The sequence below is a fragment of the Salvelinus sp. IW2-2015 genome, linkage group LG5 (genome assembly GCF_002910315.2).
Source record: "Salvelinus sp. IW2-2015 linkage group LG5, ASM291031v2, whole genome shotgun sequence".
In the NCBI taxonomy this organism is placed as follows: Eukaryota; Metazoa; Chordata; class Actinopteri; order Salmoniformes; family Salmonidae; genus Salvelinus; species Salvelinus sp. IW2-2015.
In genome coordinates this window covers 32,909,470-32,921,476 of record NC_036844.1, presented here as the reverse complement: position 1 = coordinate 32,921,476, position 12,007 = coordinate 32,909,470, and the positions used below count along the sequence as shown (strand labels likewise).

General features: G+C 39.5%; 1 long non-coding RNA gene across 2 annotated transcripts in view; it reads left to right on the top strand.

Annotated features, from left to right (window-relative positions):
- Positions 1-610: 610 nt before the first annotated feature.
- Positions 611-12,007, top strand: part of LOC111964377 (uncharacterized) — a 55,226-nt gene continuing 43,829 nt past the window's right edge. Inside the window, exons 1-3 of one of the 2 annotated variants that reach the window (XR_011479949.1) lie at positions 611-756; positions 3,748-3,919; positions 4,085-10,338. This is a non-coding gene — a long non-coding RNA (uncharacterized lncRNA). Of the gene's footprint in view, positions 757-3,747; positions 10,339-12,007 lie in introns of both variants that reach the window. The other variant, XR_002877373.2, reaches the window with a different exon arrangement.

Sequence of the window (12,007 nt, the reverse complement as noted above, 5' to 3'; positions counted from 1 at the left end):
GGCCGGCCATGGCTAAGTGACATGGCACAGAATTGCAAACTTTTTTTTCATCTCCAATCAACATTAAAGAACCATAAACTAAGGAACTCTCTAAATCTCCATAAATTCACCTACTCAATCATTGTTTAAACACCGCCCTCTACTTCAGCAATGTTGGCCTGCCTGTACGTCTACAGCAGGGAGCTGTTGAGGATGGATGGCTTATTGGTGAGCGTTACCTACTCCATTTGGGGGATATTTGCTAAACCACTTGAGTAGTCCTAATGGTCCTGTTTGTAGCTGTTTTAATTTTTGTGTATTTTTTTTTTTGTTGCTGCGCCATTGTGGGATATTTAATGGTAAGGCGTTTGTATATTCCTCATGGACATTAAAGCAATGATTTTAGCCATGTATGGTTAATTAGGGACGTTTCAAAATGCAAATAGCGAAAGTTGTTCATGAACACATTTATCAACACATCTTCTACCGGTGTGCGTATGACGCTTGTAGGATTGTTTGATAAATCACACTTTTTCTATGCGATACGAACATTATAAATTCGGTTCATAAGTAGTATTTATATTTTCTATGCAATATTGATAAATGAGGCCCCAGGTGTTTGTTCCTTTTTCTCAGATTAACAAAGTGGAGAAGTTTAAATACAGCAAGTGCAAGTCTGACTGCTACAGTGGTGGGAGACGATGAGTCGGGTCACCTGTAGCCCGGTGGATGCCACCTCAATTTTCTTGCTCTTCCTGGCCCAAATGACCGCATCAGGTACACATACATACCCCACTGTATGCCCTCTCCTCCGGTATTGCTGCAACCTTAAACCTTCAAATGTGGCAACAGTTCCTTTCTGATATCCTGTCTGCTGTCATCGGCTGGCCTTCATATCGTCTACACTCGAGATGATACTCATTCAGGACGTCATGTTCTACATGAAGGCTGCATATAAAGTGGCAGGAAGTTCTCCTTTTGACCTGCTGTTGATGTTCAGTGCATTTGCTGAGCGCTGCAGGTTTTTATTAACAAGGGATGGTCAACTTTGATGGGCACCAAAACAAAAACAAACTCATCATGAGGCCACAGTGGCTCATCGGTCTGCGTACCCCCATCAGCTAAAGAAAGAAAAAATCCTGCAATCCTCTCATTTTGCCATGGGGCAGAGAGAGGATTTTGCAATTTTAAAACTAATTCACACATTACCTCTCATTTTGCCATGGGGCAGAGAAGAGGATTTTGCAATTTTATAAACTAATTTCACACAATTCCTCTCATTTTGCCATGGGGCAGAGAGAGGATTTTGCATTTATAACTAATTTCACACAATTCCTCTCATTTTGCCATGGGGCAGAGAGAGGATTTTGCAATTTTATAACTAATTTCACACAATTCCTCTCATTTTGCCATGGGGCAGAGGAGGATTTTGCAATTTATAAAACTAATTTCACACAATTCCTCTCTGTTTGCCATGGGGCAGAAAGAAAAAAATTGCAGTTTGACAGCTAATTTCCTGCAATTCTCCACATTTTACCATAGGGGGAGGGAAATGTTAGCAGTTTTAATATGATAACTGATGATCAATGTGCCCCACCCCGGTTGATAATTATTTACTACAAGTTTAGATAGCTGGTTGCTAGACTAAAAGTAGCTGACAAGGGCTAATTGAACAACCTAATTTCGAAATTGCACCTTATGTATTTTGTCATTCTAACTCTCAARAGTAAGTTGAGACCCTGACTGAGTTCCAAAAAATATATATTTAGTGAAATTGGTCCGCAGGCCTAAAAAAGTTTCCCCTCCCTGGTGTAGACGGTCTACGTCTTTTTTCTAGAAGTGTGAACCAGCAGTCCTTCAGTCCTTTCTCTGGATTTTGGGGGGAATGTGGGGGACAAAACAAACCGGGGGATTCCTGAGATCAACGTCAGCTCAATCGGCAAAAGTAAGCGTTCTTTCACTCACGCAACTTTCAAAACGTGCACCCGGGGGCCCCAGGACAGAGTTTAGGAAACKCTGGTCTGTGTCAACCTCCAGCGTTATTAAGAGTGGTGTTAAAATGTCAGCTTGCAGTGCTGTAAAAAAAAAAGGGTTTGGATTTGTTAAAATGTTAGCTTCTATTGCAGTGTTCCACCCTCTTTGACAGGTGAGTTTAAAAAGGGGTAAAAAAAAATTGGTCCAGAGGTTTTAAAACCAGGCTTTAAAATATATACGGGAGTAGAAGTTGATAAATTCACAATCAAAATGCAACAGATATCCACTCTAAAATGYTTTTAAAAGTGATACAATTATTTAAGAAGCACAGAGAGGCCGGTGCTGGATAAAAATCTGTGCGAGTCTGTTTGTTCTTCTTGAATCATTGTCTTCAGTGACGGGTTCCCCACCGACGTCAGGCTAAACTTGCGCCCCAGAACAGCCATCTTCTCCTGCACTGTTCTCAGTCCTGACATCTGGTGGATATAGCGGGTATTGTACACGTGGGGAGTCTGTATGCCATCCTGATTGCCAGGGTCTTTTTTTGTGTGCATTCCCACGTTGCTCCAGGCTGGACAGGCATATTCATACAGGGGTCTGATATAACTCTCTGATAGACATTGATGACTGTTCCGGGGGTGGCTTCTCCTTTCTTTCTGCAKAGCACCCTCAGGTGGTTCAGTCACTTCCTTCCCTCATTCTCCAAGCACAGGAGCTTCCTGTTCACTTGCCTGTTTTTCTTGAGGTYCTTGGAGAAGAGGATGCACTGTGTCTTGAGAGGGTTGAGTTTAACCCGCCACATGTCTCTATTTCAGTTATTCAGTTCTGTAACTTCTTCCCAGCGTGTGCAAAGGTCTTTGAGGCCGCCCAGTAGCAGAGGTCATCCGCAAACTGGGAGACCTGTCTCTCTCTCTTGGATGGAAGTAATTAATATCACATATATACATTAAACAGTAGAAGGCTGAGGGTGGAGCCTTGGGTTAATCCTGCCTCTGGAAAGAACCTGGGCGATGTGGTTTCTCCCACCCTCACCACTATCTCCCGTTTTATATATATTTTTAATTCAAAAATGTTTAAGAGTGACCAACTGAGTGGGGAGTTTCATGTTTGTATCCTGCAGGCAGTAGATGAGTCCATTGTGACACATCTTGTCAAAGGCCTTCTCGACGTCAAAGAACATCGCTACTGTGACCTCTTTCTTGTTCTATTCTTATTCTTTTAGTTTTTTATATTCTTTCGTTTTTTTAACCCTCTTATGTTTGTGTGGTATATATTTCTGGGGTTTTTTCTCATGTTTTTTTTCTGTGAAGGGCATTGCATTCATGTCTGAAATGTGCTATATAAATAAAGCTGGATGATTTGATATCGGCCAGCCTSAGGATGTTATCGGTGGTGGATCTTCTTCCTCAAGCCGGCCTGGTGCACCCAGAGGACCCCCATGTTGTCAGTGTCTCTGAAGTCGGAGCGCCAGCACCCTCTCCAGGAACTTCCACAAGTTGTTAAGAAGGCTGATGGGCCTATAGTTGGCTGGCTGGTGGGGGTCTTTACCTTGCTTGGGGATCATGGTCACTACTGCTGACTTCCAGGGCTTTGGAAAGTGACCAACATGGAGGCAGAGGGTGTAGAGGTCACAGAGATGGGAGTGGAACTCAGGGGAGGCCGCTTTGAGTTGGTGTCCTCCCCTGGTGCCTTGACTTAACTTCTTGATGTGTCTCAGCAGTTATTTAATGGTGACGGGTGTAATGAGGGGTGACTAGTGACCTCTGACCTTGTCTTCATGTACTCTCTCCTCAGCTTCCTCTTCTGCTGTATGATGTGGAGTACTGGAGGAGGAGGTGCCTGGGMCTGCCCCTGGGCTTCATGGAGACCCTGTCTGGCTTTCAGGAGGACTTGGCCCATCTGGACAGTCCTTTGGGATAGGGGTTCTGGGTTACATGGGGGCAGATCAAGGCTCTGGGTGGTTATGGTGAGTTTTAAGGTTTCCCAGTCTGCAGTTTTATTGTGATCTTCTCATTACAGYCTGGGCTTGGAGGCAGACCTTAACATGTGATGACAAAACAAGAGAACAAATTAACAGAAATTACAACATATTTTAAAGCCACGCCCCTACTAAGCCACCTCTCCCCTCCAGGGTTCCTCCAGGAACACGTTGCTACATCGAACCATTAAAGGTTCCTCAAGAAGCCCTCAACTAACCGAAGGTGCAAATATGAACCATTGATTAGCAATGTTTCCTTCAGGAACTSCAGGGGTTCCTTGAGTAGACACGAATTCTAAGAGTGTACTGCCTTCTCTCTCCTCTCCTCTCTCTTTACCTGATGCATAAGAATRATAGCCACCAGAAACACACCTTGTGTTGCTTTGCTGTAGTTTGACCGTGCATGGTGAGAATATCCTGGAAAATTTGGTGAAAGGTGCTGGATGGCAGCTAGGTGTCTGTTTCTAATTAGTGTAGCAAACGTTCTTTTGGAGTACTCCGGTTCTCTCTCTCTGAAAAATAATAATTTCTCTCCCCCCTGCATTTATTCCCTCCTTCTCTCTCCCATCTATCTCCCTCATTAACAGTGAAAGAGAACCATTAGGGGACCACCTAATTCTACTACATCCTTCCTCTTCTCCTTCCTCTTTTCCTCTCTCACTCCTAGCCCTGTTTTCCTCGTTCATCCCTCTCTCTGATCTGTCCGGTCTGTTTAAGAGGAGTGTGAAACGTGACTGACGGGCAAAAACTACAGAATKAAGCCGCCAGTTAAAATCAAGGAACGGTTGTGCTCGTGGTTACTGGAGGGAGCGTTGATCGACATGGTAATGGCTCTATAGTATTGGAGAAAGGTTGAAAAAACTGACCCTCCGTTACATCTTGAAGTGTCATGTCGTAAAGTACAGCACGCATAAAGCAACTATTTCTGTCTTACAATCTCTCTCCACCAGGTGTAGCACTTCTCTCATCGTTTACAAATAATGAATGGACAGTGACGGCGCTAAGGGGGGGATATCTAGTCATTTTTTTCGTTATCATTGCATGCGATCATCATTCTCAAAGCCGCTGTTTACTTCTAAGATCACTTTAGCACCGCCCTAAAAACCTGTTTCAAATTCGACACAAACCTTCAAATAGGTATGTAATGACACATTATATAAACTCTTTATAGTGTTATATTTACATTTTAGAGGCGATAAGGTGATAAGTTGGACAGATCGAGTGAAAAAAGCAATTTTCCCACACAACATCTGTCCTTCTCACTATCTATCACGTATTAGTTTCGCTTCCCCACCCGCCATTTTTAAAAAGACAAGACGGGGTTCATTGCCTGCTTGAATTATGCAGAAATGGGCAGTGTTTAGGTCATGTAATTGATTTTGTTGGAAAGGGGAGAAGTTGTGCTTTACAATGGTATTGACATTACAGTTGATCTGGAAGTATTACGTTTTTGGGGCGCTAAAATAAGGGCAATTGTATGGACCAAGGCGATGTACGAGTTTACGTTAGCTAACATTAGCTAGCTAACATCTTCATAGCTAGTAGCATGGAGTCAGGACATAACCAAACTGTTGCTGAGATAATGGATGTGGAAACTTCAAAGGAGGCATTGCTGAAACTCATGCATATGCTTGCAGTGTAAAAACGGGGGGTGAATGTGATTCATACCCGAATACCCCAACCAAGGATCAACTTKCAAAGAAGCTGAGAAGTGAACCATCTCTGAGCCAGCTACAGGACAACATCGTCCGCATCCTCACGGCTAAAATCAAAGAGAGCGCAGATGACATCATGGATTTGGTGAAAAAGAACACTGTCAGCATCGATAACCTGAAGCAAGCAATTGATTTCAATGTTGATGAAGTAAATACTCTGAAGCAGCAGAACGCAACATTGAAAACTAAGATTGCAAAGCAGGAGAAGAAYCTTACTGAAATGGAGTCAAAGGTAAAAGAGAATGACCGGTATAGTCGGAGATGAAATKTTCGAATTTATGGAATCGCAGAAAGATCTGACGAGAACATCAAAKCAAAAATGAAGGACATTTGCAGGGCAATAGTCCCGGAGGAGGAGCGAAATGTTGTTGCAGGTTCTCRGGATGTAGTGCACCGCCTGGGTAGGCTGAGAGAWSGGGAAAACAACCAGCCACCTTGATCATGAGTGATCATGAGATTCATCTCCAGGACAGCGAGGGATCTGACATGGAAAAGTGCAAAGAAAAATGACTATTTAAAGAACAACAACCTGAGGTTCAAGGAGGACCTGACAGCATTTGACAAAGAAGCTCGGAATCGTCTGTGGCAGATGATTGAGAGAGCAAGGATGGAGGGGAAAAGTGCATACTTTGTGGGAGCCAAGGCTTTTGTTAATGGAAGGGAAATTCGCGCTGGCGCCTAGCTTGATGACTACTGGATTTACCAAGTGAGTGGTACAGGACTGATTTTTATTTGCAACTGGTAAAAGGTTGTATTTCTTTAGGAAAGAGCATTATTTGWGTGAGTCAAGCTTTTTATATATATGTTTTTATGGCAGGGAAATTCGCACTGACACTTAATGTTAGCTTGATGGCTATTCGTTTTACCAATCTATGGTACAATGTTATTTACAATTGCATAAAAATATATATACTTTAAGTCTACCACCTGCGTGGGCAAAGGACTCTTTATTTGCAACTAGTAAGAACGTTTCATTTTGTGAGACCCCGGTTCATGTGAKTGCATACAAGTTTAATATTCTTCAMATAGTCACTGTGATAGCAAATGTCAATTTCTGTTTTTTCTATTAATGTCAGGAGAATCCGTAATATTTTTAAAAGGAAATCTTTATTTTTGTATTGTAAGGGTAAGAGTGGAGACTTTTACTTCATTCAAGAAACTCATMSCTGTTCCACAGATACTGCGTTTTGGAAGTGGCAATGATATATGGCTTTCATTTGGTACCAATCTGTCAGCWGGTGTCGCTAWTTTAAAAGGCAACTTTAAGAGTAATGTACTGAGTCATGAAGCAGATAATACAGGGAGATGGATTATGCCATAGGTAGATGTCAAGTAACTGTATGWTATTTAGAGACATTGAGAGGAAAATAAGGAAAATTATGTCTACATTTCCATTGGCCAAAGTAATATGAGGTGTAGATTTTAATACAGTATTACATGATAATCTAGATAGATGGCTTCCTAAGGATAGCAATTATGTTTGTGAGATAGGGAATATATGTCTAAGGTTTGGTGTTCCAGATATTTGTAGACATAAGAACCCAGATAAATCTTTGGTACTCCATGTAAACATAAACTTATCTATACAATCCCATACTTTTTTTCMGGCTGATATCTGAAGATATGGCTGYCAAGGTTGATACAGTCTCAATTGAACRATCGATTTTAACAGACCACAAAGGGATTTCAATAAAGATAAATATGCATGGTTTGTCAATAAAACAAGTTACAGGTTACTGGACATTGAATAAGACTTTACTAGAGAATTAAGTATTTAAGAACGAAGTAACAGGAATTGTTGATTAAAAATTGGAATTGTGCCTGTGTTATGAACACGTTTGGAAGTTACTGGGAGCTAATGAAATTTGATATAAGGCTTTTGGCTATTTGAATGGGGAAAGAAATTGCTTGTGCAAAGAGAGAGAATATGACATCGTAAAGGGAATAATGGATTATACCAAAAAAACGAATAACTAATCAAGAGTTACTGGAATTATCATCACTACAAATGCAGTTAGACTGTATCTACGAGGAAAAGGCCGGGGAGCGTTTGTAAGATCAAGACTAAAATGGATGGAAGAGGGAGAGAAAAATACAAAGTATTTCTTTAATTTAGAAAAAAAGGGCGAAATGACTTACATATGTAAATAAATGATCAATAATACTCCCAATAAAAATCCAAAAGAAATCTCTCAGCATGTTGCCCAGTTTTATCAGAACCTGTATACATCAGCCCAGTCAACTTCCAATACGGATCCTTTCCTTTGACAATGTAGCAAACATTCCTAACAAGATAGATAATGATTTTTGTAATGAGTTATCCGAAATTTAGATAAAAGGCTGTATTAAAAGCCTTAAAGACAAAAGGTCCCCTAGAAATGATGGATTAATAAGCAATTTCTATAAAGCATTCAATGATCAATTGATTCCTTTCATTCTTACTGTTCCAAGAATCAATAGAAAAAGGGGAGTTACCTGCTTCCTTAAAGCAAGGTGGAATTACTTTGATTCCCAAACCTAATAAGGTTAGTCTTTATATAGACAACTGGAGGCCAATTAGCCTGTTGAATAATGATGGAAAATTATTTGCCCTTGTATTTGCTAAGAGGTTGAAACAAGGCTTGCATCATATAATTGATGAAGAACAATCTGGTTTTATGCATGGTCGACACATTAGTAATAAAATCAGGTTGATCTTAGATATGATTGACTATAATGACCTCATCCTTGATGATAGTCTTCTTATGTTTGTTGATTTTTACAAGGCTTTTGACATTGTAGAACATTAATTTATGTTCAAAGCAATACGTTTTTTGGGGTTTGGTGAATTAAACTTTTTATTTTATTTTTTGAAAGCAGTCCAAACTTTATATAGTGGTTGTACTAGCTCTGTAAAATTAGCTCACAGGACATCCCAAAMATTTTATATTGGGCGTGGCATTAGGCAGGGCTGCCCAATTAGTAAATAAAATCATGTTTTATTGGTTACTCAAGTTGTGGCTCTTCATATCAAGAAAGGGAATTTTCAAGGTGTTTCAGAACTTGGCAAGGAACTTAAACTATGTCAACTGGCTGATGATACTACCATATTTTTGAGAGACAGGAATGAGGTTTCTAAAACAGTTTCCTATATTGAAGACTTTTCCTTAGTTTCAGGTTTGAAAATTCCTATCATTAAGTCAGTCTTATTTCCACTCAAGGACTGTYTTTTACAGGAAGTATATGGTATCCCAATTAAAGATAAGGTAACTTATCTTGGAAGTGTTATATGCAAGGATGAAAAACAAAGGAGTGAATTAAACTTTAACCCCATTATTGAGAAAACAAAGAAGAAATTGAACCTACTGAGAGATATTTCATTATATGGTCAGGTTTTATTGTCCGAAGCTGAAGGGTTATCCAGATCAGTTTATGTCTCGTTATCACTTGACTTACCCCCTAAAATTGTAAAGGACTTAGATAAGATTCTTTATAATTTTATTTGGAGGAACAAGCCTCACTATCTATGGAAAGATATTCTCAGTTATACCCAAGAACAAGCAGGTCTTGAGGTTTTAGATTTTAGTACTCTAAATAATACTTTTAAAATAAATTGGATTCTGAACTATATTAAGAACCAGAACAGTATTTGGAATGTCTTCCCTAAGTATTTATTTGACTCTGTTGGTGGTTTAGAATTTCTGCTTCTGTGTAATTTTGATGATAAAATCCCAGTATAATTGGCCAAATTCCATAAGCAGGCACTTTTAGCTTGGATGTTAGCATATTAACATAATTTCCCCCCTCACAGATAACTTACTTATATGGAACAACAAAGATGTGCGATTTAAAAATAAGTYTCTTTTTTTCGGAACTGGTTTGAGAATACAATTATTTTGGTTGGTCAGTTACTGAATGAGGATGGATATCTACTCTCATATGGGGAATTTCTTTATAAGTTTAYAATTGCAATAACCCCGAAAGAATATGCAATTGTTTTTGATGCGATTTCAAAGGGGGTTGTATTTTTATTTTTTATGTTATTCCTCTGTGGTTGATGTAAGTAACATAAATTTACATTAAAACATATTCATTGGCAATATTAACATCCTCAAAGATAAATGTAGTAATAAACAGATTAGGAATATTGTTTGTGATTAGTGATGCACCGATATTTTTGTCGATACCGATGTTGTCATGTATGTTCCCTCTCKGCCTCTAGGTCACCAGTCTGCTCGTTATGGCGCACACCTGTCACCATCGTAACGTGTAATTGCGCATTATGACACTCACCTGGACTCCATCACCTCCTTGATTACCTGCCCTATAATTGTCACTCCATTTAGCTTCCTTCCCCATTCGTCATTGTATCTGTTCCTGTTTCATGTCGGTGCGTTGTTTGTGTTTTTTGTTTTGTTCATTTATTAATTAAATGTATTCACTCCCTGAACTTGCTTCCTGACTTAGCGTACATCGTTACAGATATCCAATATTTTCCTTGCCAAAAAACACAATACCGATATTAAAAATCTTAGCGACCTTTTAAGCATTCTAGTACAGTTAAATAGTTAACACACACACATGGACACAGATGTCTAAGGCACTGCATCTCAGTGCAAGAGGCATCACTCCAGGCTGTATCACATCCGGCTGTGATTGGGAGTCCCATAGGGCAGTGCACAGTTGGCCCAGCGTCATCCGGGTTTGGCCGAGGTAGGCCGTCATTGTAAATAAGAATTTGTTCTTAACTGACTTGCCATACTTTTATTTTGAAGGCAAACCGCATATTCCACTATTGTGCCTAATTCTTATTGTGGCCAGCTTCACAACACATAACCCGGTGTGGTCAAGCCTCACTAGCCAGATGAAGCTAGCTGGCTGCGTATAACGTTAGCTTTGGGCAACAGGGTTAAGTAGCTGGCTAGCTATTTATTTTCATGAACTGAAGTTCAATTTCAATAGGCGAACAACATGTGGCAACCTAGCTAATACTTACAAGGATTCCTAAATCATTGCTAAGAATAGTGAAAATGACTGCAGTTTCTACTGGTCATTGTTTTCAGGCTGGTTGTATTGGTGCTAGCTAGGTACCAAGCTAAAGCTAACTACCCTAGAAGTTGCYGTTCGAACAAATGATGCTTTATTACCAACGCGGTATTGTAAACACATCATTCATGGTCGGTGTTTGCTCGTTTGCAGACATTTTTTGTACAGCTTTGACAGTGCTACTGTATCTTTTTTGACACTCAAAGACCCAAACAGCATTCCGTAGTATGTTTGTCATGAAGTTAATAGTAGTGACACTATTACTGTGTAACTCCGGTAGGGCAACATCTGAAAAATGGCGCCCTTGGTAGTGTGTACCGGTGCTCGATCAGTCGGCGAAATCCAATATCACCCACGACAGAGAACAGTTATTGTCAAGGGCAATTAATTCCATTATCTTGGATTTAATGGATTTCACCTTTTGAGTTGTCTCGCTGAAGTTTTGTTACTCTTTCAAATGACTGCTCGATTTGTTGATTGCTCAATCCACTCAGCAGACATTGTGGGCTAGTTGAGGAATGCTGTGTTGCACGTATAGCGCAAATTTTACGTGGCGTCATTACGTCATCTACCTACGTTAAGTATGCAAGTAAGCTTTGACATAGGCTTTGCACATCAGCGTTAAACTAGACATCGGCCGATACCAATGTTGGCATTTTTAGCTAACATCGTCCGATTCCGATATGTTCACCGATCTATCATGCAGCCCTATTTGTGATACTACACTTCCCTCAGCATGATGTTTTGGGTTGAATATCTATGGTGATATACAATGGGGGAAAGCATGGACAATGGCTAACACACATTGTATCAGCAACAAGGTAAAGGACGTTTCCATGGCAACAAGGTAAAGGAAGTTTAATTTAAAATGTTACATAGATTTATCCTGTGAAACGTTTTGGAAAGATTCAAGCTGAATATTGACTATAATTGTGATTTCTATGAAATGGAGGAGACCATTTTTTATTAGTTTTTTACCTATAGTAGATATATAAAAAATAAATAATACTGAGCTTTGTTACAAAGAAAACAGGACTGGTTGTACAATTMAATGGTTTTGATATAATTATTTATTTCAGATATTCTGACACTGATAAAGAGGTAGTATATTTTATTAAACTGCTAATAATATTCGGTACATTTATACTTTGTAAATTAAATTAAACAATATAGCAGTATAACTAAAAGGAAAAACAAAAAGGCAATTAACTTGTATTATTAATGAKTATGATTTGTTTGTTTTGGATTCCTGGCAATGTAAATAGTTTGTATGTATGCTTGTTTGCATGTGACTATTCTTCTTTGTTTGTTGATATTTGTTAATCATTTATATACT